This window comes from Heterocephalus glaber, unplaced genomic scaffold (assembly GCF_053883595.1).
Source record: "Heterocephalus glaber isolate CG9 unplaced genomic scaffold, H.glaber_assembly_v1.0 deba00000347, whole genome shotgun sequence".
Taxonomy (NCBI): domain Eukaryota; kingdom Metazoa; phylum Chordata; class Mammalia; order Rodentia; family Bathyergidae; genus Heterocephalus; species Heterocephalus glaber.
Window position 1 is genome coordinate 53081711 of NW_028258143.1, and position 26474 is coordinate 53108184.

The following is a 26474-nucleotide window of genomic DNA, read 5'->3' on the forward strand; positions in this document are numbered from 1 at the left end:
TAAAACAACGCTGAGATTCCATCTCTGGAAAGAATGGCTAACATCAAGAATTCAATCAATAACAAATGCTGCTGGGGCTGTGGGGGCAAAAGGAACCCTTCTCCACTGTTGGTGAGAGTGTAGACTGGTGCAACCACTGTGGAAATCAGTGTGGAGATGTCTCACAAAGCTAGGATTAGAGGTTCCATTTGATCCAGCTGTTCCCCTTGTTGGTATCTACCTGAAAGCATTAAAAACATCATACCACACTGATAATACACACCTATGTTTATAGCAGCACTGTGTGTTATAGCTAAATCTTGGAAACAGCCCAAATGCCCATCATCTGACAAGTGGGTAATGAAGATGTGTTTTATTTATACAATGGAGTACTATTGTGTCATAAAGAAGGATAACCTTGAGACATTTCTAGCTAAATGGATGCACCTTGAGACCACACTTTTAAGTGAAATAAATCAAACACACATGTTTAAATACTGCATTGTTTCTCTAGTGTGAGAAACTGAAAGGGTAAATAAGGACCAAAATGTATAATAGATATTGGAAAATGGGAAGAAAATATTCAAATGGAGAGGGGAACACAGGAGGGGGAAGGGGGAAAAGAAGGAAGGGACAAGAAAAAAAGAGAATAGATGGAAAAAATGGAAAAAAAGCTTTTGTAAATAAGGAGGGGAAGAGGGGTTGAAGGGAGGTGAGGGGAACAGGAAAAAAAGAAAAAGCAAGATATATTATGTACAGGTACAAAATCCCTATGATAAATGTGATCATTATGTGTATATCTGAAATGTACTAGTAAAATAAAAATTTTTTTAAAAAAACCACTTCCCCCAAATTTTAACATATATCTTGGTGCCTATTTTATATTTTGAAAGTACTGAGGATTTTTTAAAAGCTAATTCTCAACAGCTGCTTTTCAATGAATTTGCACTTGAGTGATTACCTTTCTTGGAGCCCACAAGATACTGGTGGCAGAGACACTTACACTTGCCGTGTAGCAGCCCTAAAGAGAATACAGTTCTCGAAATACCAAGCCCATTACACTACTCTGGTGCGGCTCTTAAAATTCTGGTCAGAATCTCCCAATCAGATTACTGTGAAGTAAAAAGGCATCTTGGTAAAGCGGCAGCAAATTAGTGGCTTATAGATAAATACATACTCATCATCACCTGAGAGTAATAATATATGGAGTAAATAAACAATACATTAAATGCTTTAACTCATTAATTACTTAAGATTTTGCATGTATAATCTTTTCTTTTGAGATCCCACTTTTTCTCTATTACCTAAAGAGTGTAAGCATATGGAATATTTAAAAACAAATGAACAGATAAAATTTTCTTTATCATTTTTAAAATAAAAAGTTTTCAAGGGGCTACATGTCCTCTCTGAAGAATCATGGCTATGTCCTTAATGGAGCCTGTCCCCTAAGATTTTCAACATTTAGCATTTGCAATGACCAAGTGCCACAGTACCAATTGGCCCAATATTGAAAAATTCTTTTACTTCTGCATTTTTAACAATTTGATTACATCTTTAGCAAAAAGTAGGCCTAATCTATAAGCAATGGTCCCACTATTTGTGATGACTGGCTATTTTAAGAAAAGCTTATACCAGAATAATAGAAAATAGAAACAAAATGAAGAGGAGACTGCAGGAATTCAAACCATTGTTTCTCAAACTTAGGTCATGTTTAAACTGGTAGAAAATAATTTTTAGAAAGGGACATCAGAATGAAAGCATAAAATTTTAAAGTTCTTCTAGAATTCCCAGACCCCATAGACTCTAGTTTGATTTAAACTACTCCAAGTCGATTGGTTCCTATCATTATCTTTACTTTTAGTCTTTGAAAGAAGGATTATAAAAATATGTAGGCAATCCGTTTCAAAGTTAAAGTGTTCTTGCCGTGTGGAAATTATTTCTTAATTCCGATATTACAACTTCTCTCATTTTAATGTGCCTTCAGTGGCTATGTGTGGCTTTCACCCACTGGTTAGTAAGATATTCAGAAATTCTATGACAATGATTATGTTTCTTCAGGCTTACCTATTCTAGGTAATAGTATCGTATCTCATCATCTTACTTAAGATTCAATTAAACAAAAAAAGTCCCATTGAAACGCCCTTCCTTCTTTCCACTTCCCACCTTCCAAGTTGGAGAGCACTGAACTAGAAACAAAGTCTGACCCAAGCAGGCAGGATCCAGGCTATTGTAATGCAGCCCACATACTCTTAGTTCTTTATTGGTATTTTCATGTGGGAGAAAATTTATTTCTGTGTGTGGAGAATCAGTAAGTGGTACCTCAACACAATTTCTTTCCTCTTATGTGTAAGATGGTGAAGGAGCCATGGGATCCCCCGGAGTAGAGGGAAAGGTGGGTCAGAAAGGCACTGCTCCCCGAACCCAGCCTCTTGCATGCTTTGCTCTTCCATTTTCATTGTTCATTTGTGTTATTGACCTGTTCTGAAAAGTTCACAGCGTGGTCTGGTTATGCAAAGACACTTCATGGAAGTTAATGATTGCCTGATTCATGGAAATGTGTGTGTTTTGCTTTCTTCACTTGTATAGTTAATGACTGACAAAACAGAAAACTTTGTATAATGAGGCAGTGCTATTGCCTAGGAAACATGATCTCTCTCCCTAGCTCAGTGTGTGACTCTCTCACATTAGTTGGAAATGTCCGTTCCTGTTTTTATCTTTCATGTGCTCCCCTATTCTCTTCAGCTGGGCATCAGTCCACCCTGCATGGCCTCATTATGGCTGCTAATGGGCCCAGCTACCTCTGTTCCACAAGCCGCATCCTAGTCCCATGTCAGGTGTGCCTGTCTGAGTGCAGTGAGGCCTGTCAGGTACACTTCCTGTCTGTGGTCCTGTGACAGGCACAGACTCTGACCTCCGCCCCGTGCTGTCACCCAGCATTTGATGTGAGCACTCCATACAGAGGACATGTGCCCAGCCCAGCTACCCAGAAAAACACTAGAGCCCTTCAAATCGACATGAATTAAACTTTGTCACATTCTATATTTTTAACTTGTTTCAGATTCCTGGCAGTGTCCCTAAATAGTCAAAATAATTATTTTTGATGCATTAAAATTACTTGATTATGCTTCATGTTCAAAGCACAGTGTGTGTGTGTGTGTGTGTGTGTGTGTGTGTGTGTGGTCAAAACAACATTCAATGCACATAACACAGTCTCATCTCTGCATTTAAGCATCAATTCAAAGTTACCTTGGAAAAGCAGCGTCTGTGAAAAGATCAGACTTACACAGTTACCAGTGTCATCAGAGTATCAAAGCTCAATGGTAGTTCCACCACTTCCTAGCTCAGCAACTTTGGTTGAGTTCCTTGGTACCTTCTCTGTTTTTGGCAGGTGTAGACAGGTACTTTCCCTGCAGGGAAATTGGGAGGATTAAATAAGAAAATCACCAAAGCTCCTTGAACAGTGTTGGTTGCAGAGGATGCTTATCTGTGATGTGCATTAGTACCAGATACTGTTTTCCTATCTACTTCATGAAATGTTGATCTCTGGCATGACAAGTGGGCCATACAGGATTACACAGGAAAAATAAAATCTATTTTTCTTTAGAGAAACTGTCTTGGAAAATGCTCTTCATCTGGAGGTTTTATTGGAGATCCCACTGCTTGTGCGGAGCTGCTCTGTATTCATGGCTCTGAAGGCTGACTTCCAGCTCATCCTGCATCTAATCAAGACAGAAGAAACAGGACAGCTTTTCAGAGGTAAAATCTGTGTCAGGTTCCTCTGCAAATACAGTTTTTCAAAAAACACATCAATGGTTTTTGAAATACATGGCAGGGCTCACTTGTCACTCTAGGTGGGGTTTCTACTTCAAACTGGACTTTTCTCTATCAATAGCATGCTTTGCAGCTGCCATTTCTAACTCCCTCTGGGTCCACATCCCATCCAGACATAAAACTACTGGCCCTGTGTCTGGTCTGGGATGGCTGTTGTCCTGGGTACGGGAACTGTTCTTTTAAGGGCGGCTGCCACTTGAGCGCAAAGGCATTGTTCGCACCCCAGCTGTACTTCATCAGTGTAATGACTGCAGAGGAGAAGAAGGCTCCCTGCCAGAGGTGACTCCATGGAGAGTCAGATGGTCCTCCAAGAGAATGCAGATCCACAAAGAACTGCTTAACCTGGACCCTGGCTTTCACAGGCTCAGGAGGGAATCTGAGTTTCAAGTACTGTCATTGTTTTCCCAGGCCCACAAAGGGGATCTTTGTCCAAACCCAATCATTATCATAACATTTGAGTGGCCACCTCTCTCCATTCAGTTCTGCAAATAACCAATGGTGTCAATTATGCATAGGACATGGAGCTGGGTCTTGATGTTATTCAGAGAAATAAGAAATGGTTCAAGCCCTCTAGTGGCTTACAATTTAGTAAGGAAGCTAAGACGAGTGCAATCACCAATTATCCAGACAAGTACTGACTGACGTTTGCTTACGTGCCTGGACAGGGGCCAGACTCAGGGAAACAGGTGCATAAAGCAGTCTCTCTGCCCTTGAAGAGTGAAAGGAAAATATGAGTCATGGTGATTGTTTTTTAATTTTAAACTTTTTATTTTGAAATAATTTTAAGCTTAGTGAAAAGGTAGAAGAGTATACTCTACATACCCTTTACCCAGACTTCTAGTTTTTAAGATTTTTATCCCAGTTGCTTTAGCATGCTTTTCCTGTCTTAATGGGAATATATATATATATATACATATATATATTTTTTTCTGTCCAAATAAATTGAGAGTAAATTGAAAACTTCTAGATATTTCACTATGTATTTCCCAAAAGACAAAGATACTCTCCTACCTAATCACAGAGCAGCCATAAAAATTAATAAATTCATATTGATAAAATATTACTGTCTAATCCTAGGAGTTCATTTAAATTTTATCAATTGTCCCAAGAATGATCTTTATAGCCAAAAAAAATCCCTTTGTGGTGTTTTATCCAAAGCAGCATAACAAGTTGCATTTGTCACATCTTTTTATATATGCCTTTAGTATCCTAAATCTGGGACATTTCATCAGTCTTTTTTTTGGTCTTTTGTGACCTTGATATTTTTGTAGCATATTGGACAGCAACTTGGCAGAATGTGCCTCAGTTTGAGTTTGTTTAATGCTCCCTTATGAATACTTTGAGGTTATGCATTTTTGACATCAAAATCTCAAAATGAGATGTCTTTCTCAATATATCAAGATAGAAAGGACATATCAGCATCTCACTGGTGATATTAACTTTGGTCATTTGGCTAAGGCATGTTTGCCAGGTTTCTACACTGTAAAACTGTTTTTATTTTATTTCTTTGTTGTTGGTAAGTATCTTGTGGGGAGCTACCTTGAAATCATTTAAGTACCTTTTTTCCTCAGAAGCTTTCAACTTGGTTTATGACCTTTGGATGATTCTTGCCTGAATAAAATACTACCAGAATAACTATGAAATTTTGCTATTTCTGATTTCATCATTACTTCTACTCATTAGTTGGCTTCCTACTGAAAGTGTTTTCTTTTTTCCCTATTTATTCTTTTATGTGCTTATTTATTTCTATCAGCAAGATCCATAGATTCAATTTTATTCGATGGGCTATAATCTGTGTATTATTCACTTTGATGCTCAAGTTGTCCCACATCTGGCTATGAGAACTTCTTGAAGCTATTTCCTGTGCAATTTCTGACAGCACCTCATACCTTTTAGAGGCTACTTACTCTCTGAAACAACAAAATGTTCCAAGATCACCTTGTACTTTTCCTGCCTCAGCCATTTTTCCAAAGAACCCTGATTCCTTCTACTGGGGAACGGAATTTAGAAACAAAGATCTAGGTGTGCTCATTGCTTCTAAGGCTTCTTAGTGGACAAAGCTGGGGAATGTGTGTATGTTTATGCAACTAGATACACACATAGCTTCGTTTCTTTACCTAAAGTATAGAAAGCTGTGAATCCATACCAATACTTGCTATTTCTGAATGCCATGTATTTCATTTCCTCACATTTATAATTCCCTTATTCAGTGGAAGCTGCCTCCCATTGTCCTTTCATTTATTATCTACCTATTTTCCTTGTACAACGGGAACCTCCTGACCCTACCTCCTTCACCTTGGCCCTGCAGAGCTCAGGAGACTCATCAGCTTCCCAAGCCCTGCCTGAGTCCTCAGGCCTCACCCTGAAGACCCCACCAACCCTGCTGGTTCTGCCACCCCAGATAAGGGAGGAGAAGCAATAAATATCATAAATAAAAAAAAGGAAGGGAAGGGAAAGGAAAGAGGAACCATAGTAGTGAAAGAAAATAATAAACCGCCCAAAGTTTATTTCCCACTCTCAATTCCTCTCTTATTAATACTGCATTCAATTTTAGAGGTAATTTAAAAATTTTTTAGTATTTTAAAAATCCAACAAATCATTATACTATTTTAATTGTAAATATTATGTTTTTGAGTTTAAACTCAAGGCAGATAACCTATACATCTTAAAATATCACCCACAGTTTTCTCCTTTGCCTATGAGAGATTTTACAATTTACCCTCTTTTTCTCACCCTTATTTGTGTTCTTGTTTTCTCCTAATTGTTGGCACCAAGAATGTTGCTGAAGAAACATCCTCCTCACCCTAGTTGGCAGGTAGTGTGTGTAGTTACTTTTCTCATTACTGAGACAAAATGCCCAACATCTAAAATTAAAGGAGGAAAAGTTTATCTATCCCACAGTTTGTAGAGGTTTCAGTCCATAATCAACTGGCTCCAGGGCTGGGTGGTGTGGCAGACAGGCATGCAGAGGAGAAATAGTCCATGGTGGGCAGAAGGTAGAAAACCAAGTAAGGGATGACCACCTCTCCTTCTAGCCCTTATATCTTATCCAGGCTACTTAGGGTGAATAGTACTCACACCTTTAATCCTAGTGCCCTCGAGCCTAGCACTGCACCACACTCAATTCCAGTGCCAAAAACTCTAGACCCAGCCACCTCTGAAAAGCCCCACCCATGACCACATGAGGCTTTAAGGGGACATCTAGACACAAGCCACAGCAATGTCTGTGCACACATGTGCTGGAATTAGTCAAGGTATAACCAGGCAGAATGACCATCTACTCATCTAATATCACAAAATAATAGATACTTAATTCATGGCTTTCGCTGTCCTTTCCTTTTCCCATATGTCCCCAAGGCTGGTCTTACCCAGGAGAAATCAAAGGATAATTGCTTTTGAGGAAAAAAAATCTCTAATGAAAATAAAATTTCTGACATGAGGAGGGATTTGGGACTGAGCACAGCCCAGGCCTATGCTGTGTGCTGCTTCCCCATGGGCATCCTCGACCTAGGGTGACAGGTTGCTGGCTCTTGGGTAGCCGAGTCAGACAGACAGCACTGCCATCCTGTCAGAAAGCCCTGATGTCCCATCCAGAGCCCACAGCTCAGGAATGCTGTGACCCCAGCCCCCAGGCCTCACCTGTGCCCCTGGTGTGTAGGAAAGAGGCTGTGCCCTGCCTCCCATGCAAGATGACTGATTAAGAGAGTATCCACTGAGACCTTGAACCCCAGCACCTGTGTCACTGACTTCTGTCACCTTGGAAGATGTGAGCACGGGGGTCTTCCAGAAGTGGGTGTTCTGGATGGTGTGTGGAGGAGCCTGCGGAGATCTGTGATCCCAGACAACTACAGGACCCTGGCCATGTAGAGCCCATCTGGTCTCACAGTTGGGGCCAAGTGCAGAGCCAAGGGCAGCAGAACGAAGGATTCTCCAGGCCACAGGTGCAGACTGGGAAGCTCAACTCCAAGCCAAAGAGTTGGCTTCTATGCAGAATACTTTGGAGGCTACCTCATCCAGTGACATGCAGATGCTCTGCCTGTGGAGGATCCTGCCTGGCTCTAAGAAGAAGCCAGGGCTCCTGGGTTGCCAACCATCTGTTCCCAGGAACCAGTCGCCTTTGCAGATTTGGCCATGATGATCAGCTCAGAAGAATAAGTGTCTTCGGATTCTGTTCAAAGAAGTCTGTACAAGGGGGTGATCCTGGAAAGCTATAGGAACCTGACCTCTGTAGGCCACACCATGTGTCTTTTTTTCCTGTGAGCAGATGAACTATGCAACCCTGTCATAGTGTCCCATTTGGAGCAAAGAAAAGAGCTGTGGACCATTAAGAGAGGAATCTTCCCAGGGTCCCCGTCAGAACTGCAACTTCAACCCCAAGAGTCAGTTCCAAGCCAAGATATTTTTGCAGAGATTCCAACGGTCGGATGAAAAGGGATCAACCTCAGCCTGGAGAAAATCTCTACAAATACAACAAACTGGGGAAACCATTTAGCAGCCTGGAACCACTTTGTCAGTACCAGTTCATACTATGGAGGTCCCAGTGAATGACAGTCTGGGATGGTCCTTTAATCGAGAGTGAAAAACATCCACATGTGGATAAAACCACACATGTAATCACTCCAAAAAGTCCTTCTGCAACTCTGACCTCCTGAGGCACTAGAAGATGCACATTGCAGAGAAGTTCTTCTAGTGCCAGGAGTGTGAGCAAGCCTTCAAGTTTTCCTCCAACCTGTGGTGGCACTTGAGGACCACACTGGAGGAAAGCCCTTTGAGTGTAGTCAGTGTGGGAAAACCTTCATGAGGAACTTCAACCTGGTTTTGCAGAGAGGAACCACTTGAGACATAAGCCCTATGCGTGTAAGGACTGTGAGAACCTATCCAATCAGCTGTCCTCTCTCCAGAGCCACGTGTGTATGCACACTGGGGAGAAGCCTTTAGAATGCAGCCACTGCAGGAAAGTGTTCAGGGAGCACATGTTGCTGAAGACACATCTGCACCCCAAGGAGAAGCCATATGAGTGCAAACAGCGGAGGAAGCCCTTCCCCACCAGCATACACCTGAACACACACAAGAGAACCTATGCTGGGGAGACACTGTATGAGCGTGGAACCTGTGGGCAGGTCTTGAGTGGCCTTTCCACCCTGAGGAGTCACATGCAAACTCACACCAAGGAGAAGCCGTATGCCTGCCAGGAATGTGGGTGGCTCTTCAGAAGCCAGCTCTGTCCTTAAGCAAACATGCAAGCACCCACACCAGCAAGAAGCCATGTGCCTGCCAGGAATGCAAGCGGCCCTTCTGCCAGAGTTTACACCTCATTGAGTGCGTGAGAACCTACATGGGAGAGAGCCCCTATCCTTGAGAGCAGTGCGAGAATGCCTCCTGGTACAGCTCATCACTCACTCTGCATGAGAAGACCCACATTGCGCCCTTGTTGTGTCGTGTACCTACAGGGGCTCCTTGCCAGTTGACATCCAGTTTGTATAAATGTAAACATTTTGGGCTGCCAGTGTCTCTACTATATTTGTTTACTTGCATCTTATGTTTCCATGTACAGTCAAACCCGTGGATCTGCAGGTTGGTGGATTCAACTGATTGCTTATTGAAAATGCCAAAAAATGTTGTATCTATATTGAAGACTTACATACTTTTCTTATCATTGTTACCTAAACAATACAGTATAACAACTCTCTGTACAGCATGTGCACTGTTTTAGTCATCCAGAGATGGGAAGATATGCATAGATTATAGGCAAACACTACGTCATGTCATGTAAGGGACTTGAGGCCCTTCATTTTGGCATCTGAGGGGAATCCTGAGACCCATCCCCATGGATACTGAGGTTTGACTGTTTTTATTCTGGTTTAATTCTAATATTGTATTTACTTTCATTATCAGTTGTTCTTCCACTCATGAATTATTTGGAATTTCATTTTAAAATAAGTATGAGTACATGGATATATTTTTATAGAGATATTATTACTTACGGCAAAGGGCTATAAGTAATAACTCATAACTGCAATTGGATGTGTTTCACAGATACATACTTACATGTAACCAACAATCGATTCCAGGCTTGGAATGTTTCTATCATTCCAGAAAGTTCTTGGGTGGTTCATGGTTATTTCTTAATTGCCTTTTTGTTGTTTGGTTTCTAATTTAATTGCATAGTGAGCCAAGTATGTGGTTTTTATGTCACTGAATTTTAAGTATTTGTTGGCATGTCTGCTAGTTGCCAACCAAAATTACTACTTCCTTACAAAAGAACCTATTTTTTTGTTCACCTTGGCAATGTACACTATTGAACCTCCCCCATGTCTCCCAATAAGGAGGCCATATTGCCCAGTCCTGGTCAGTATAAGTAATAGGAGACTTTGGGTATGATTCTGGAAAAAGGCATTGATTGCACAGGTGTGGTTTACTTTGGCCAGATCTCCCCACTTTCTGCCTTTTGTACAAGCAGACATGATGTCTGTCCCAAGCTGGAGGAGCCACTGTATGACCATCAGGGTAAAAGCCACAGGCCAAGGAGAGGGTGGCCAGACAACACAACCCTCCTGCTTCCCTAGTCTAAAAATTTTTAGAACATATAGAGACGTACTTCTGTGTGACCGCACCAACCTTGGGGTATTTATTTCTGTATGCCCCATTACATTAAAAAATTGCACTGTTTACTGGTTCAAGGCTTAAAGGACAGGGTGGGGGAGAAAGGGAATGGATTATTTCAGCTTGACACAATCCCTAACTGGTGCACTTAGCACACGTCAGTTTACACAAATAACTTCATTAGTGTTTGAAATCATTGTATTCTGCTTTAATGCATTAGATTGCACATATTACTTGTGTTGAAAAACCACCTACACATTTATAAATATTGATCTCAGATCTATTGTTACTGAAAGAGGTATATTAAAGTTGTCTGCCATGATTATGGATTGTTGGGGGAAAAAAGAAAATAAAGTTTCATAAAAACTTCATAGAGTCATTTAAGTTATGCAAATAATATATTGCAATTGTTTGACATAAACATAAGGCTATATTGGTGATTGATTGACCACTATTGAGAGAGGTGATAAATGTCCTTGGTTCATCTTAAGGACAGGGGACTGTTCCCATAGAAGGCTTACCACCCAACTGTAGGCAGGGCTTAAAAAGAATGAAGCGCACCATCTGGGTCAGAGAAATGCTTAGGGACTTTAGCCCATGTATAGCAATGGGACAAGAAGCACTACTTCTTTCCTTACTCAAAGTCAGTAGAAAGGGGCCCTCCACAGAATCTCAAAGTCAGACATGTCTACAAGATATAAGGAGTACCTGGCATTTTAGTCATTGACTGACTACTTACTAGCAGATTTGCTGATCTACTCCTGCAACAAAAAAGAATTGATGATTTGTTGGCCACTTTCCTAGAAGGATGTAGAAGATTGGCCCCTCATTTGCCCAGGACCTCAGAGTTTGCCACAAATTGCAAATGATCCTGGGAGCTCTTTTGCCAGGCCTGCTGCTTCATGGAAGGCAAGGAGGTGCACACAGCAGAGAGATGTAGCTTGAGACCCTGCCTCAGAGAAAGTTGATAGCTGAGGCTAAATATGACAAGGAGCTGCTCAGGCCTAGTTAACTACATAAGAATGAGCCTCTTGCCAGGAGCATATCTGGGGTTCACCACCTCCACCCTACCCCAGCCCAGTGGGAGCAGCGGCTGTGGCTAATCAAGTAGAGGAGCACAGACCAGCCAGTTAGAGAAGAAGACATCTCTCATGGTCACTCCCACACTTGTGAGGAACTAGCACCTAAAGGGAGGAAGGGGAGGTGGCTGAAAGCCAGGCAATATCCTTACCCATATTTTCTAGAGAAAGAGGAGGGAATAAATTTGGGAGTCAAGTTTTATAGGAACAGAAGTAGAAAATTATTTTAATCACCAAAAATGCCCAGAAAGTATGCAGTCTAGCCTAGTACTTGTTAAGGGAACCATTGTTCATCAGTAAGAGGGGATGGGTGGAAAGAATATAGTATAGTTGATGTCATTTCTCAAAGAGATAAAATTCTTTGATGTTCTCTGCAAAAGAATTGAGATTTACCAATAGTTTACACTGACATCCATTCAGAATGTTGTTCTAGCTTGCACAGTTCTGCAAAAGAATTTCCAGGATGCTGCTAATATAGATATCTGCTATGAAATGCAAGAAGCATGTTACTAACCCAGTGCCTCGGGAATAGATAGGAGGGAGAGATGACTACCACATGGAGCTCCCCTGGCTCCCCCGACAATAGGAAAGTGGCCAAATTGAACCCAGATGAACTGCCAGCTTCCTCTTACTTTGATCACTATAGAAGTGAAATTCTTCCACTTCCTCTCCCAAGTTCAATTAAATTCTGCACTTCTTTCCCATACTCCTAAAAGGCACTACTGACATTGAAAACTAAGGTCTTACTTACATTTGTTGTCTCTAGTTCACTAATTAGAATGGAAGAGACCAAGGACAGGCTCACTTAGATCTGTTGTTATAATGCTGAATACAGCAGTCTTTGAACGCATTGTGGATAATTTAATGCATTAGAGCTACCATGTGCATATTTCATGTGTATAGCTTTGAAAACACTTTTTAAAGCATATTTCATGTGCATATCTTTGAACACACTTTTTAAAGCTGATGACTAAATGTTCATAAATTTGAAATAAACTCTGCCATACTCTGGAGAAACCAATTAATTTCATTTAGCCTCCATATCTTTCCCTGTGAACATTGGATAGCAAGTCTGGTATGACATGATTTCTATAAGGCTTCATTGAGATGATGTGTGTAAGTGTCCATACTGCCTGCTACTGTGAAGACCTTACTAAATGGAAAAGTTTTTCAGTTTTTTCTCACAGTCGGCAGCTGACCCAATGGTGTGCATAATAGGAAGTGCTCAATAATTATTGTCTAGCAATGTTTCCAGAAATAATAACCCAACTCATACTAGCTTCAGTGAAAAGAGGATTTACTGTAAGGACAGAAGACAATCTTATGGGTTGGCTTCCAGCATATGGTTGTTGGTTTGTGCTTGCCCATACCAGGTGCTGGCTTTTTACTTTGTCTTATGTGATGTCCTAGCTCCTGTTCTGCCTGATCTTGCACTTCAGCTCCCCAAAGTTAGGCTGGTCATTTTTACAGAAATAAAAGAACAAACCTAAAATCCTAAAATCCATATGGAATCATATAGCCCAAATGGCCAAAGCAATCTTGAGCAAAAAGAACAAAGTTGGAGTTATCATACTACTTGACTTAAAATCTATAACATAACCATGGTGATCAAAACAGCATGGTACTGGCATAAAAACAGACACACTGACCTACGAAACTGGATAGCAAGACCAGAAATAAACTCACACATTTACAAACAGTTGATTTTTCACAAAGGTGTGAAGAACATACAACAGAAAAAGGACAGTGTCTTCAATAAATGGTATCAGGAAAACCCAATATCCACATGGAAGCATGAGTTTATGTTCTACTATATACAAAAATTAATTTAAAATGGATTAAAGACAAATGTTAATTTGAAACTGTGACACTACTAGAAGAAAACATAGGAGAAATTCTCCACAACATTGTTTTGGGCAAAAATTTCTTGGCTAGGACTTTAAAAGCACAGGCAAGACAATGAAAACATAAATAGTGTGGCATCAAACTAAAAAGCATCTACACAGCAAAGGAAACAATAGAATGAAGAGACAACTCATACATTAGGAGAACATATTTGTAAGCCACATATCTGACAAGAGTCTAATATATAAAATATAAAAAAAGAACACAACTCAATAGAAAGCTAACAAGGAACCCAATTAAAAGATGTGCAAAGCAGAGATCAAGATGCTGAAGTAAAAGCACGCAACAGTTCACAGCCTCTCAGTGTCCCACAATAAAAACAGCTAGTAAACAGCTACTCATGAGGAGAAAGAGTAGGAGAGCTCCAGGAATTAAGAAAGACCCAACAGGAAAGCTAAAAATCATGGAGAAACAGAAAGGCAATATAGAATAATGAATGAAGCAGTCCACAACACCAAACCCAGCTTGGGGAGAGGTTACCAACTCCATAAGCCCAAGGTAAGCTGGCAGAGGGCTAGCAGCCTCAGAAGTAAGCAACAGATTGGCAATGCTAGCCCCAGGAAAAATTCAATTAATGCAAGCTGTAAATCCAGTGTGGGTATTTACTCGGAAAATGACTCCTCTTGCATGCCAGTCTTGCTTTAGGGGATGACTGACCAATCCTCTCAGGGAGAGAAGGTAGGCCCAGAAGAAAGGATGGATGTGGTCAGCAGCGCTAACCCCAATAAAAGCCCACAGTTTCTGTAGACTACAAATAAATGGTGGTGGTGAGATTCTGGGTCAGAAGCAAAGGCCTAGAGTTAGCCGTCCCCAGAGTGCATCACTGAAAAGCAGACACTAAATAAAGAGGTCCATACTAGCAACAAAATCTTCCACTATAATCAAAATACATGCCTCAGCATAAATAAACAAACAAATGAACTAGAAACTTGAGAACACAAAGCAACAAAATGCCTCCTAAAACTCCCAACTCCATGGGGAGTTGATCCATGGGGCATTGATGGGGAGGAAATCAAAAGCCACACAGCTCAATTATTCAAAAGGATAACAGAGGAAACTTTTTAAAAAAACCGCTAAGGTGCTTGGTGAGTTAAAAGAAGACATAACTAACAGGTAATGGACCTAATAAACAAAATAATCAATGAGTCTACCGGAGACACTAATAAAAAGCTGGCTGAAAGAAATAAAATGGTACAAAAAATGTCCAGTAGAGGAAAGAATTAGAGTCTATGGAAAGGTACCAAACATTAATTCAGGAGATTAAAAATTCTATTGAAAGTATGGGCAACAGAAGTGACCAGTGTGAGGCCAGAGTGTCAGAACTTGCAGACATGGCTATTGTTGGTGAATGGTTATTGGGAGATACCTGAAAAACAACAAGAGAACATGAAAAATGCATCCAACAACTGCTAGATGACACAGAAAACTAATCTAAGACTAATTAGAATTAGTGAAAAAATCTGAAGATTGCACACAAAAAAACCCACTGCTTACAGATATAATAGCAGAAAACTTTCCAAATATGGGAAAATAATTTAATATACAGATAAGTGAAGCATACAGAACCCCAAATAGCCATGATCAGAAAACAATCTCTCCAAAATCCCTGAAGTCCAACATAAAAACAGACACAAAAGCTGTAAGAGAAAAGTGGTAAGTACCTACACCAAAAAAATCAGAGATTTAAAGTAAGTAACCTAAAGATGCATCTCAACATCTCAGAAAAAAAAGGAATAAGCCCAAACCAAATCTGACAGAAAGAAAGAAATGATAAAGATCAGAGTTGATATTAGTGAAATAGAGATTAAAAGAACAATGCACAGATCAATGAAACAAAGAGTTGGCTCCTTGGAAAGATAAAAAAGATTGTGTACCCTTAGCCAAACTAACCAAAAGAAAGAAAGTTACGACCTAAATCAATAAAACTAGAGATGGAAAGGGGGCTGATACAACAGATATTGCTGAAATCCAAAAGATCATTAGGAACTATTTTGAAAACCTATATTTGAATAAATTGGAAAATCTAAAAGAAATAGATAAATTTCTGGACACATATTCCCTGTGAAAATTGAGACAAGAGGATAGAGAACCCTAAAACAATTAATAATAAACAATGATATGAAAGTAGCAATAAAATGTCTCCCAACAAGGAAAAGCCCAGGGCCAGATGAGTTAGTTCACTGCTGAATCTTACCATGCCATTAAAGAACTAACACCAATGCTCCTCAAACTAGTCCATGGAATAGAAAGGGAGGGAATACTTCCAAACTCATTCTATGAGACCATATTGCCCTGATAGGAAAACCAGACAAGCACACAACTAAAAGAAAACTATAGAGTAATATCCTGATGAAAATAGATGCCAAAGAACCCTTAATAAAATATTTGCAAACTGAATCTAACAACATATTAAAAAGATCACACACATAACCAAGTTGGTTTTATTTTGGGGATGCAGATTAACATATGGTTTAACACATGCAAATCAATAAACATAACACTCTACATATATAGAATCAAGAATAGGAATCACATGATTGGCTCAATTGCTGTAGAAAAAGCCTTCAATAAAATTCAATATCCTTTCATGATAAAAGCCCTGAATGACCTATGTATTAAAGGATCATGTGTTACTATACTAAAGCTTATATACAACAAATTCATAGCCACCAATACTCTGGGTAGAGAACAACTAAAAGTATTTTCTCTAAAATCGGGAACAAACCAAGGATGTCTCTCTCACCACTCTTATTCAATATAGTATTTGAAATTTTAGACAGAGCATCAGGCAAGAGAAAGAAAGAAAAGGGATACAAATAAGAAAGGAATAAGTCAAATTACCCTATTTGCAGATGAGATGATCCTATATTTAGAAGAACATGAAGACTCTACCAAAAGACTTTTAGAACTAATAAATTCAGCAAAATATTAGGATATAAAATCAATACTTTTCTATACATCAATAATAAATTAGCTGAGAAAGAAATGAGAAAAACAATCCTGTTCACAATAGCTTTAATACCTAGGGATCAACCTAAAAAAGGAGGTAAAAATGTGTACAGTGAAAATTATAGAACATTTAAGAAAAAAATTAAAGAAGGCACTAGAAGATGAAAAGACCTCCCTGCTCATGGATTGGCAGAATTAATATTGTTTAAATGGCCATATTACCCAAAGTGATCTACAGATTCAATGACGTTCTCATCAAAATTCCAATGATAGTCTCCACAGAATTAGAAAAAAACCCTCTAAAATTCATATGATAACACAAAAGACCCAGAATAGCCAAATCCTGAGCAGAAAGAGCAAACTGGTGGCATCACGATACCTGATTTCAATTTATACTACAAAGCCATAATAACAAAAACAGCATGGTACTGGAACAAAAATAGACACAGATCAATGAAATACAATGGAGTAGAGCTGGGGATTTAGCTCAGTGGTGCCACCACCTGCCTCACAAGTGCAAGGTCCCGAGTTTGATCCCCGGTACTACTACTACTACTACTACTAATACAATGAAGTACACAGAAACAAACCCATGGAATTACAACCATCTGATTCTTTACAAAGAATCCAAAAATATATGTTGGAGAATAGACAGCCTCTGTAACAAATAGTGTAGGTGAAAACTCCATAACCACTTGTAGAAATTGAAACTAGTTCCCTTTTTCTCACCATGTACAAAAATCAATTTGAAATAGATCAAAGACCTAGATATAAGACATCACACTTTGAAACTGCTAGAGGAAAACATAAGGGAAACACTTGAAGCCATAGGCACAGGCAAAGACTTCCTGAATAGGACTCAAATAGCACAGGAAATAATAGCAAGAATCAATAAATGGAACTATATCAAATTTAAAAGTTTCTGCACAGCAAGGGAAACAACCAACAGAGTGAAGAGACGACCTACATAATGGGAAAAAATTCTTCTCCAGTTACTCTTCTGACAGAGAGTCAATATCCAAAATATATAAAGAACTCAAAAAGCTTAACACCCAAAAAATAAAATAGCCCAACCAATAAATGGAGAAATAAATTAAACAGACATTTCTCAAAAGAATAAATACAAATGGCCAATAAGTATGAGAAAAAAATGCTCAACACCTTTAGCCTCTATGGAAATGCAAATCAAAACTACCCTGAGACTATCTCATCCCAGTCAGAATGGCTAGGCATCAAGAATACTGAAAACAGCAAGTACTGGAGACTTTCTGCACACCTGGTGAGAGTGTAAATTAGTACAGCCACTATGGAAATCAGTATGGAGGTCTAAAAAGCCCCTAAAAATAGAACTATCATACTACCTAGCTATACTGCTGCTTTGTATATACCCTAAGGAATCAAAGTCAGCATACTATAGGGACCCCACACACTCATGTTTGTTGTGGCATAGTTCACAATAGCCAAAATATGAAACCAGCCTAGGTGCCCATCAGCAGATGGACGGATAAGGAAAATGTGGTATAAATACACAATGGAGTATTATTAAGCAATAAAGAATGAAATTATGTCATTTGCAGGGAAATGATGGAACCGGAAATCATTATGTTAAGCAAGACAGGCCAGCCTCAGAAAGACAAATATCACATGGTTTCCCTAAAATGTGGACTCTAAACAAGATGACATGAAAGTAGAAGGGAGACTATTATTAGACAAGAGGAGGGGAATGGAGGTACAGAAGAGTTATTAATTCTCTCACCGAGGGATCATGATGTTGATATAAATTTATTAAGGTGAAAAGGTTTCCACTTCATTAAGTGAAATAGCAGGGTGCAAAACAGTATATGTGATATTGCCAATTCTTCATTTTAAAAAATACTTTAATGTATAGAGATATCAAGAAATCACCTAGAATAGTGTTCACTTAAACTGTTTTAACCTGTCTTCGGGAGTGAAATGCTGAGCACATTTTTCTTTTTGTTTAAGAGTATTTTTTGACTTGTGCTATTATGAAATGTTCTGAAGCACAGGAAATTAAGGATTGCTGTAAGTATGTGAGGTGTTGGGTATATCAATTAGATTATTGTAGTAATCATTTCACAATGTTTATGTATCTCAAAACATGATGTTGTACACCTTACATATATGATTTTGTCTATTATACTCAGTAAAAAGATGCAATTAGAAAAAAGTGTAAAGATCTAAATAGACATTTGTCAAAGAAGACGTACAAATGGAGGACAAAAATATGAGAAAATGACCATCATCAGTAATGTCAGGGAAATGCAAATGAAAACTACAGTTTTACTTCACACTCTCGCATGGCTATTATCAAAAAGATGAAAGATTCAAAAAAATTAAATACTTACAAATTAACCTAACCAGTGAAGTGATAAACCTCTACAACTAAAACTTCAGTACTCTGAAAAAGGAGATCAGAAAGGACTTCAGAAAATAGAAAGTCACCCCCTGTTTCTGAATAGGCAAAACCAATACAGTCAAAGTGGCCATACTTCCAAAACTGATATAAAGATTTAATGCAATCCCAACCAGAATATTAATAGCATAACTGTTAGAGAAAACATTCCTAAAGTTCACATGGAACCAGAAGAGCCTCAGAATAGCAAAAGCAAACCTCGGCAACAAGAGCAAAGCAGAAGGGATCATAATTCAGGACTCACATCATATTACAGAGCTACTGAAATTATTAAAAAGCATGGTACTGGCACAAAAATACACATTTGGATCAATAGAGCAGAATGGAGGATGCAAAAACAACCACAGGCATTTCAGTCATTTGATCAGAAACAAAGGGGTTAAAAATACACTGAAAAATAGCCTCTTTAACAAACAGCACTGTGAGAAATGGTTCCATACAAGCAGATTGAATCTAGACCCATATATCTCACTGTTCACTAAATTAAAATAAAAAAGGATCAAAGATGTAAATGTTAAAACAGAAACACTTAATCAGCTGAAATATAAAATAAGTGCAACTCAACGACATAGGTATAGGCAAGGACTTTCTGAACAGAACCCTAATTGCACAAGAATCAATAAATGGAAGCATATCAAATAAAAAAACCCTTCTGTACAAGAAAAGAAAAAAACCAATGGAGTGAAAAGACAAGCTACAGAATAGGAAATAAGTTTTGCCAGCTTCTCCTGGGATAAGGACTGATATCTAGAATATAAAAAGAACTCTAAAAATTAGACCCATTCCTAAATAAAAGACCCAGTCTAAAAATGGGCAACTGAAAGGAACAGACATTTATCAGAAAAGTACAAATGACCAAGAAACATGAAAAAACATTTAACGTCTCTGGCCACTAGAGAAATGCAAATTAAAACAGCACTGAGATTCCATCTTACTCCAGAAAGAATAGTTATCATCAAGAAATCTAATAATAACAAATGCTGGTGAGGCTTCAGGGGGAAAAAGGGACCCTTGAATGGATAAAGAAAATGTAGTACCTAGACATGTGAATTACTATACAGCCTTGAAAAAGAAGGAAATTCTTTCATTTTCAACAACGTGAATGAATCTAGGGGGCATTATACTAATTACAGAAGGACAAATACTGCACAATTCTATTCACATCTGAAATCTAAAGAGGGATGGCTTCATAGAATAATGAATACAGTAAACAACAATGCATTATTTTTTAAGTTAACCTATTCAATATTTCAATATTCAGTTCTACCACTTGACATTTCTTGGAAGGATGATGATTTTGTTCAGAATGACTCAGAGTTTTATCTCGGGTCTATTTCACTAGGGTCAAACTGTGAGCATGGCCACCTGGGTTTACCTTGACAGAAAGTGTGGGTGGAGATAACCCGGGTCAGTCATAGGTGTGGTCAGCCACAAAAAAACCCTCTCATCTCCACCGCAGCCACTGTGATGGAGCAGAATTCATCCTGAGCTCTGAAACTGAGCAGACTTCGGGGGATGAGTGCCGAGAGTACCTTATATTGGCTGCAAAAACAGTATTCATATTTTGATAATCAATTAAAATGTTTTTAATTTTTTAAAAACCCGCATGTGCATCACTTACGATTACCAGCTCAGTCACAGGAGTTTTACAATACAGAGTCCTACAGTCTTTGCAGTCATTTGGAGAACGTACATTCTACAAACTGAGAAAGCCGCGCAACTAGGTGCGGTGATTCACAGCTGGTCACAGCAGGCGTTGGATCTGAACCGGGGCCTGGGCCACACAGCCCACTCCCCCGACCACTGCAGAGGCTGTGGGTCACAGGAGGAGCCCAGCCCACCCTCAGGCGCTCAAGGGGCGAGGAGAAGAGCATCCCTTACTTGCCTTTGATTCCCAGCCAGGTCACCTGCCCCACCGCAGCTCCATCACCTTGAAAGGGTTACATGTGCTAAAGCTTTGCTTCTGCATTCAAGTTTTCAGTCTTTTCACCTCAGGAACATTTTCCATTTTCTAACAACACTTTAAATTCCATTTCTATTACTTGACTATCAGGCACAATTATGCTGCTTTAAGTTTCTGCTTTGCAATTAATGCAATCATATGACGCATCACTAATGCCAACCAGGAGTCTTATCACAAAATAGTATAAATTATCATATTTCTATATGCATTTGCAAGTGTCTTATTAACATGCCAATTCTGTATACATTTTTATTAAAAAACACTCTGTGTTAGATTTCGGGAACTGTTATCTATCAGCCAAACTATCAGATTACATGACGACTGTCACAGGCGGACTCTAACTGGAACCTGCACATTAAGTCAAATTACAAAAAAACCCTGTCCAAAGAAGATCTCCAAGCTGCCAAAATTGTTTAGAAGATCGCAAGGCCATTTTCTCATATAGCCATATAGATGAGTACAGAGAGAGCTCATCCAAGTAGGTATATAGAGAAATATAGCTGTGTAATAGCTATAAGACCATTTTCTTATATAGATAATACTGTATATCAGTACATAGGTCTATACAAAGAACAATTTTTATATATAAATTCTGGCACTTAGCAATGAGACCATTGGGTCAACTCTTACCTAGAAGCTTTGATCAGAGGGTGTTCAAGGACCTCAGACATTGGTTGTGTTTTGAGGTACATAAAAATGAGTTAAATATGGGCAGGGGGGTTAGCTCAGTGGTTCCACCACCTGCCTCGAAAGTGCAAGGTCCCAAATTCGATGCCCAGTACCAAAAAAAAAAAAAAGAGTTAAATAATGATAAAGTTTTTTTTTCAGAGGTTCAATGTAATTTTAGCATTAGGAAGTCACATTCCCTCCACTTTGAATCTTTTGCCTATTAAATACTATTAATTTGCCTATTAAATGCTCCTATACGCGAGCAGGTTGAGAAAGTGACCCAGAAGCGTAGACTCTCCTGGTTCTTAGTCACAGAAGCTGGAAAGCCTACTGTTTCCATAGCTCAGACTGCTGCACTCACTGCCTCGTTCAAGAGGAACACCCTCCAGGAAAGGCAGATGCCAAGTCACAGGTGCAACAGAGTTCAAGGTCTGCAATTCTCATCGTTACTTTACACCAAAAAATAGAGCTATTTTGTAACTTTATAAAGAGAGAAAGTTTACTTCCCATAGCTCATGGTTCTGGAAGTTCAAGGGCCCACAGCTGGTGATAGTTTCTGGCTGGCAGAGTCTCAAGGTAGCACAAGGCAACTTTTTTAAAAAGTGGGGTTTTTTTTCTTTTTTCCAATATAGTAATTAAGCGGGACTTGAAGAAAAACAAATTCTTTCCAGCCTAGAGCAGTCCCCCTCCCATCACCTCACCCCCTTCCCCTGCAGCTGTAACTCCTCTTTCTGGTACAGATAAAATTGACAACTACGTCCTGTAAACAAAGTTTATGACACTCTGTTCTCAATGATTCATAAGACACTGTTTTGTGACAAGGCTAAATTACAAAACTGACTGCTCTTGTCCTGTTCCAGCAAACTTACTTCTTACGTCACTAAAAAGACCAACCCCTTCAACTGAATGCATAAAAACTGGAACCTTTTCTTTGTTCACCACTCTTGCCTTGGACAGCAGTTCTTTGAGCCAGTGTTCACTTGAAATAAAGTCCTCCTGATTCCCAACGGTCTCTTCTGTCTCTTGGAATTCTACAACAGTAATGCACAATAAAATTCACCAACTTTAAGTAAAATTTGATGTTTCAACAAATACATATAGTCATCTCCACCCCAATTAAAAGATAGATGTCGAGCCTGGGATTTAGCTCAGTGGTTCCACTGCCTGCCTTGCAAGTGCAAGGTCCCAAGTTTGATTCCCAGTACCAAAAAAAAAAGATAGATATCTTCATCACCTCTAAAATCTCCTTGCTCCTCTGCAGTCCATCATCGTTTTTCCCCTTGGCTCCTACCTCCACTAATCGGTTTTCCATCCTATAGTTTTGGCTTTCCATAGATGTTTAAATAAATGGATCATATCACATGTAGCATTAGGGGTCTGGTTTCTTCATTAAGGATAATACTTTAGAGACTTATTAACATTAGTGGGTATTTCCATAGTTCATGCCTGTATTGCTGAGTAGTATTCCCTTGTATGGGTTTGCCATAATTTGTGCATTTGTCAGTTGATAGACATCTAGGTTCTTTCCAGCTATTATGAATAAAGATGCTATGAACACCTAAGTATAAGTCGTGGATGGCCAGATGTTTTTGTTTCCCTTAGATAAATATCTAGGAGGGGAGTTTCTGAGTCATACGAGTAAGTACATAAGTAACTTTAAAAGAAACTCCCAAACTTTTCCAAAGTGTTTTTTTCATCTTGGATTCTCATCTCCAGTGAATGAGAGCACCAGTCACCCCATAGTATCATGAACATATAGTACTGTCAGTGTTTAAAACTGCAGCCATTCTAGCTGGTATATAGTGGAAACTTAATGTGACTTTAATCTGCATTTCCCTAATAACTCAAGATGACAAGCATCTTCTAATATGCTTATTTTCCATTTGTTCACTTTCTTTGATGAAGTGTTTGTTCACGTCTTTTGCCCATGGGAGTAGCGAGAGATTCACCTTCAAAATTTTGAATTGAGGGGGCCGGGGATTAGCTCAGTGGTTCTGCCGCCTGCCTCGAAAGTGCAGGGATCCGAGTTTGATCCCCAGTACCAAAAAAACAAAAACAAAAACAAACAATATAAATAAATAAATAAAGTTTAAAAAAATTTTGAATTGAGGAGTTCTTTGCATATCCTGGATTCCAGTATTTTGTTAGATTTTCTAACCATCCTGAGATATTTGAGCTCCTGAGAACTCATGAATCATCTGCTGAGCCCTGGGAATGAAGCCTTGCTCAGGCACGTGACAGTCGAGAGGGCTCTTTCTAGGGACTGTATCACTCAGCCCTTTTTTTTTACACATGAGGAAACTAAGACTCTGAGCTTAATGTGAGGGATGCTCAGCTCTAACGTAGTCTTGGTTGCTTTCTAACTAGTTTGTCCAAACTTGGTATCCAAGCCACCTGGCCTTCCCAAGCTTCTTTCTTGCTTGCTAGCTTGCTTGCTTACTTGCTTTCTTTTTTTACCTTATTGGAGATTGAACCCAGGTATTCACATTGAGCTTCACCCTGAGGTACAGCTTTAGCCCTTTTTCTTTTTTTCTTTTTATTTTGAGACAGGGTCTCACTAAGTCACTATGTTGCCTAGGCTGCGCTTGAGCTTGCAATCTTCCTGCTTTAGCCTCCCAGAGTACTGAGATTATGGGTATGTGCCACTGCACCTCGCTTTCAAGTGTCTGTTTTCTTAACTTAAAATTGTGAGGTTAAATCATAAACCCTCTAGGAAGACTTATCCATTCTGAAAAGCTGAAATTAAATGTGCCTTACTAAGCCCCAGTATTTATATTTGCACCAGTCTTATTCTAAGTGGCTTTAGTAAAGTCTCCTTTAAGACAAAAGCCATAACTGTTAGCAGTGTGTGCTGAAAGGTCTGAAACTTTGTGCTCTATTCCAGAGAAAAGCCAGGCATAACCCAAATTCATTTGGTAGGACTTTGGCTCTAATTTGGATGGTTCTCTAGGACCAGTTAATGAGAAACTGTGAACCTGGCCTTATAAACTTAAACATATAAGAGTAGAGCAACACTTTATGCACACAGTATTTATATTTATTATAATATCTCTTGCCTCTCAGGAGAATAGGACTCTAATTAACTCCATAATTTCCACAGGAAATGCGGTGATTATAATGGTGTGATCAAATATTAGACCAATATTGGAGATTCTCTTGGTCTCACTGAGAAACCAAATAATGAGTTTCATAGACCATTCATTGATATGCTATGGTGAGTGTAAAGGGGAAAGTCTGGAATTGATGACTACTTTATACATCTGCCCAATGAACAGGTATTACTTCTGTCTGGGAACTGGTATCTTTAAGGCACTGGTCTTTGTTTAAGGGGACAATATCAGCTTGAGGCATTATTATGTCCTGCCTCACTCCTGAGCCCTGACCATATGAGCTCTTGGTTTTGCTCTGCTATGAAGTCAGGGCTCTCTGAGATACAAAGCTCCTGGCCCTTGATGTAAGTGTGGTAGTGCAGACTCCTTCCTGCATGTGCATGACTAGGCCTTGATCCCATGTGACTTCCACTCCAATAGAGCTGATGTCACCCAGGGCCAGCAGAGTGGCTCTTTGGAGTCCCTGCAAACCCTAGGTGTGGTAGTATAAATGTGCTCTCAACTGTTACTATCCATCTCAAATGGCTCTTCTCATAGAAAATATGAGTTGGAAAAGTTTGTTTTCTTTAAACTTTTATACATCCTAAAACATTTCTTTCTTTTTTTTTTAAGTTGGATCTGGGCAATGCATCTGGGTTAGCAATTTGAGCCTCAAGACCACAAGGGAAAGACAGAAAGGTAGAACTCAAGGCCTCCAGAGTTGTCCCGTCCCAGGGACTGTGATCTGCACAGGCTGGTGGAGAACCACATCTATTTCATTTCATTTCCTGGCCTGTGCTCACTGCCAACCCCTCTGTGGTCCTTTCTTCTTGGACTTGTCCATGAATTCTCTTCCTTGTATTCAACCTGCTCAATCTTGACATCTTGTCCTGCTGCTCAGCTCACCTGGTGTTTTAGCCTGACAGCTCCTAACTTTTTTGCACTTGGCAGGAGGAATTTTAGCATCAAGCCTGACTTATTACTAGTTTGGGTTTCAGTCACTTCCAGCTTCTGATATTCTAATTCCAAGAACCAGAGAGTGTCTCCATTTTTCTCTCAATGGACAGCCTTTTCTTCTCAAAGCATAAACAGGGATGGAGATGGTGGTAGGGGATATTGGAGTGAAAACACTGTGTCTTTGGTTTCCTGGTCTCATTGTCCTGGGAACAAACTCTTGGAAGAGCTTCAGTTGCTGAGAGAACAGCCTTTTTTACTTGAAGATTTCATAAGTGTGCTATGCTGAGGTTTAATTTACAAATGAATGTTCATTGGCTCTTTCTATTGTGAAAATGAATGAAAGTTGAGGCAAATCAAGTCAAGTAATTATAAAGAAATAATAAACCAATGAAAAAATACTTTATATTAAGCACAGAAATGTTATGCTATCAAAGCTACAGTTAAGTACGTAAGTGGTATTGTGTGTCTATTATGTCAAACCTTATAAATAAAAAACATAATTGAATCTAATGAGTATTGGCAGAAAATTCTCCTTTTTATGCAAATAACTTGCTATTTGGGTAAGTATGAAAATAAATCAGTCTTTCTCAGTGTGAAAAATGTGCATTTATGATCCATTGTGGTGGTTAAGAGCAGGAATTGAAATCTTAGGTCCTGAACTTACCCCTGCCATTGATTAGCACGGATCTTGGATAAATGTCCTCAACTGGAAAATGTACATAATAGCCATGCTGACCTCCTGGTATAGTAACCAGTTTTAAATGAATTAATATGTGTAAAGTGCTTAGTTTCATGCCTTGCATATAATGGTTACTTAATAAATATTAACTATCATCATCATTATTATTACACACAGGAAGAAAAAATAGTAAAAACTCAAACTGAAAAAGACTTCTAAGAGTAATGGTAAGGTTTGGGGAGTGAGGGGAAGGAGAGGAAAACAATACAGTAAGATGGAAGAAATATATGTATTTTCATTTGCTTTTTAAAAATCCACAAATAATTTCAGTCTTTGA

The 26474-nt window shown here is 39.2% G+C and overlaps 1 pseudogene; it reads left to right on the forward strand.

The window, feature by feature from the left end:
- The first annotated feature begins 2753 nt into the window (after positions 1-2753).
- LOC101712790 (uncharacterized) overlaps positions 2754-26474 on the forward strand; it is a 49567-nt pseudogene continuing 25846 nt past the window's right edge.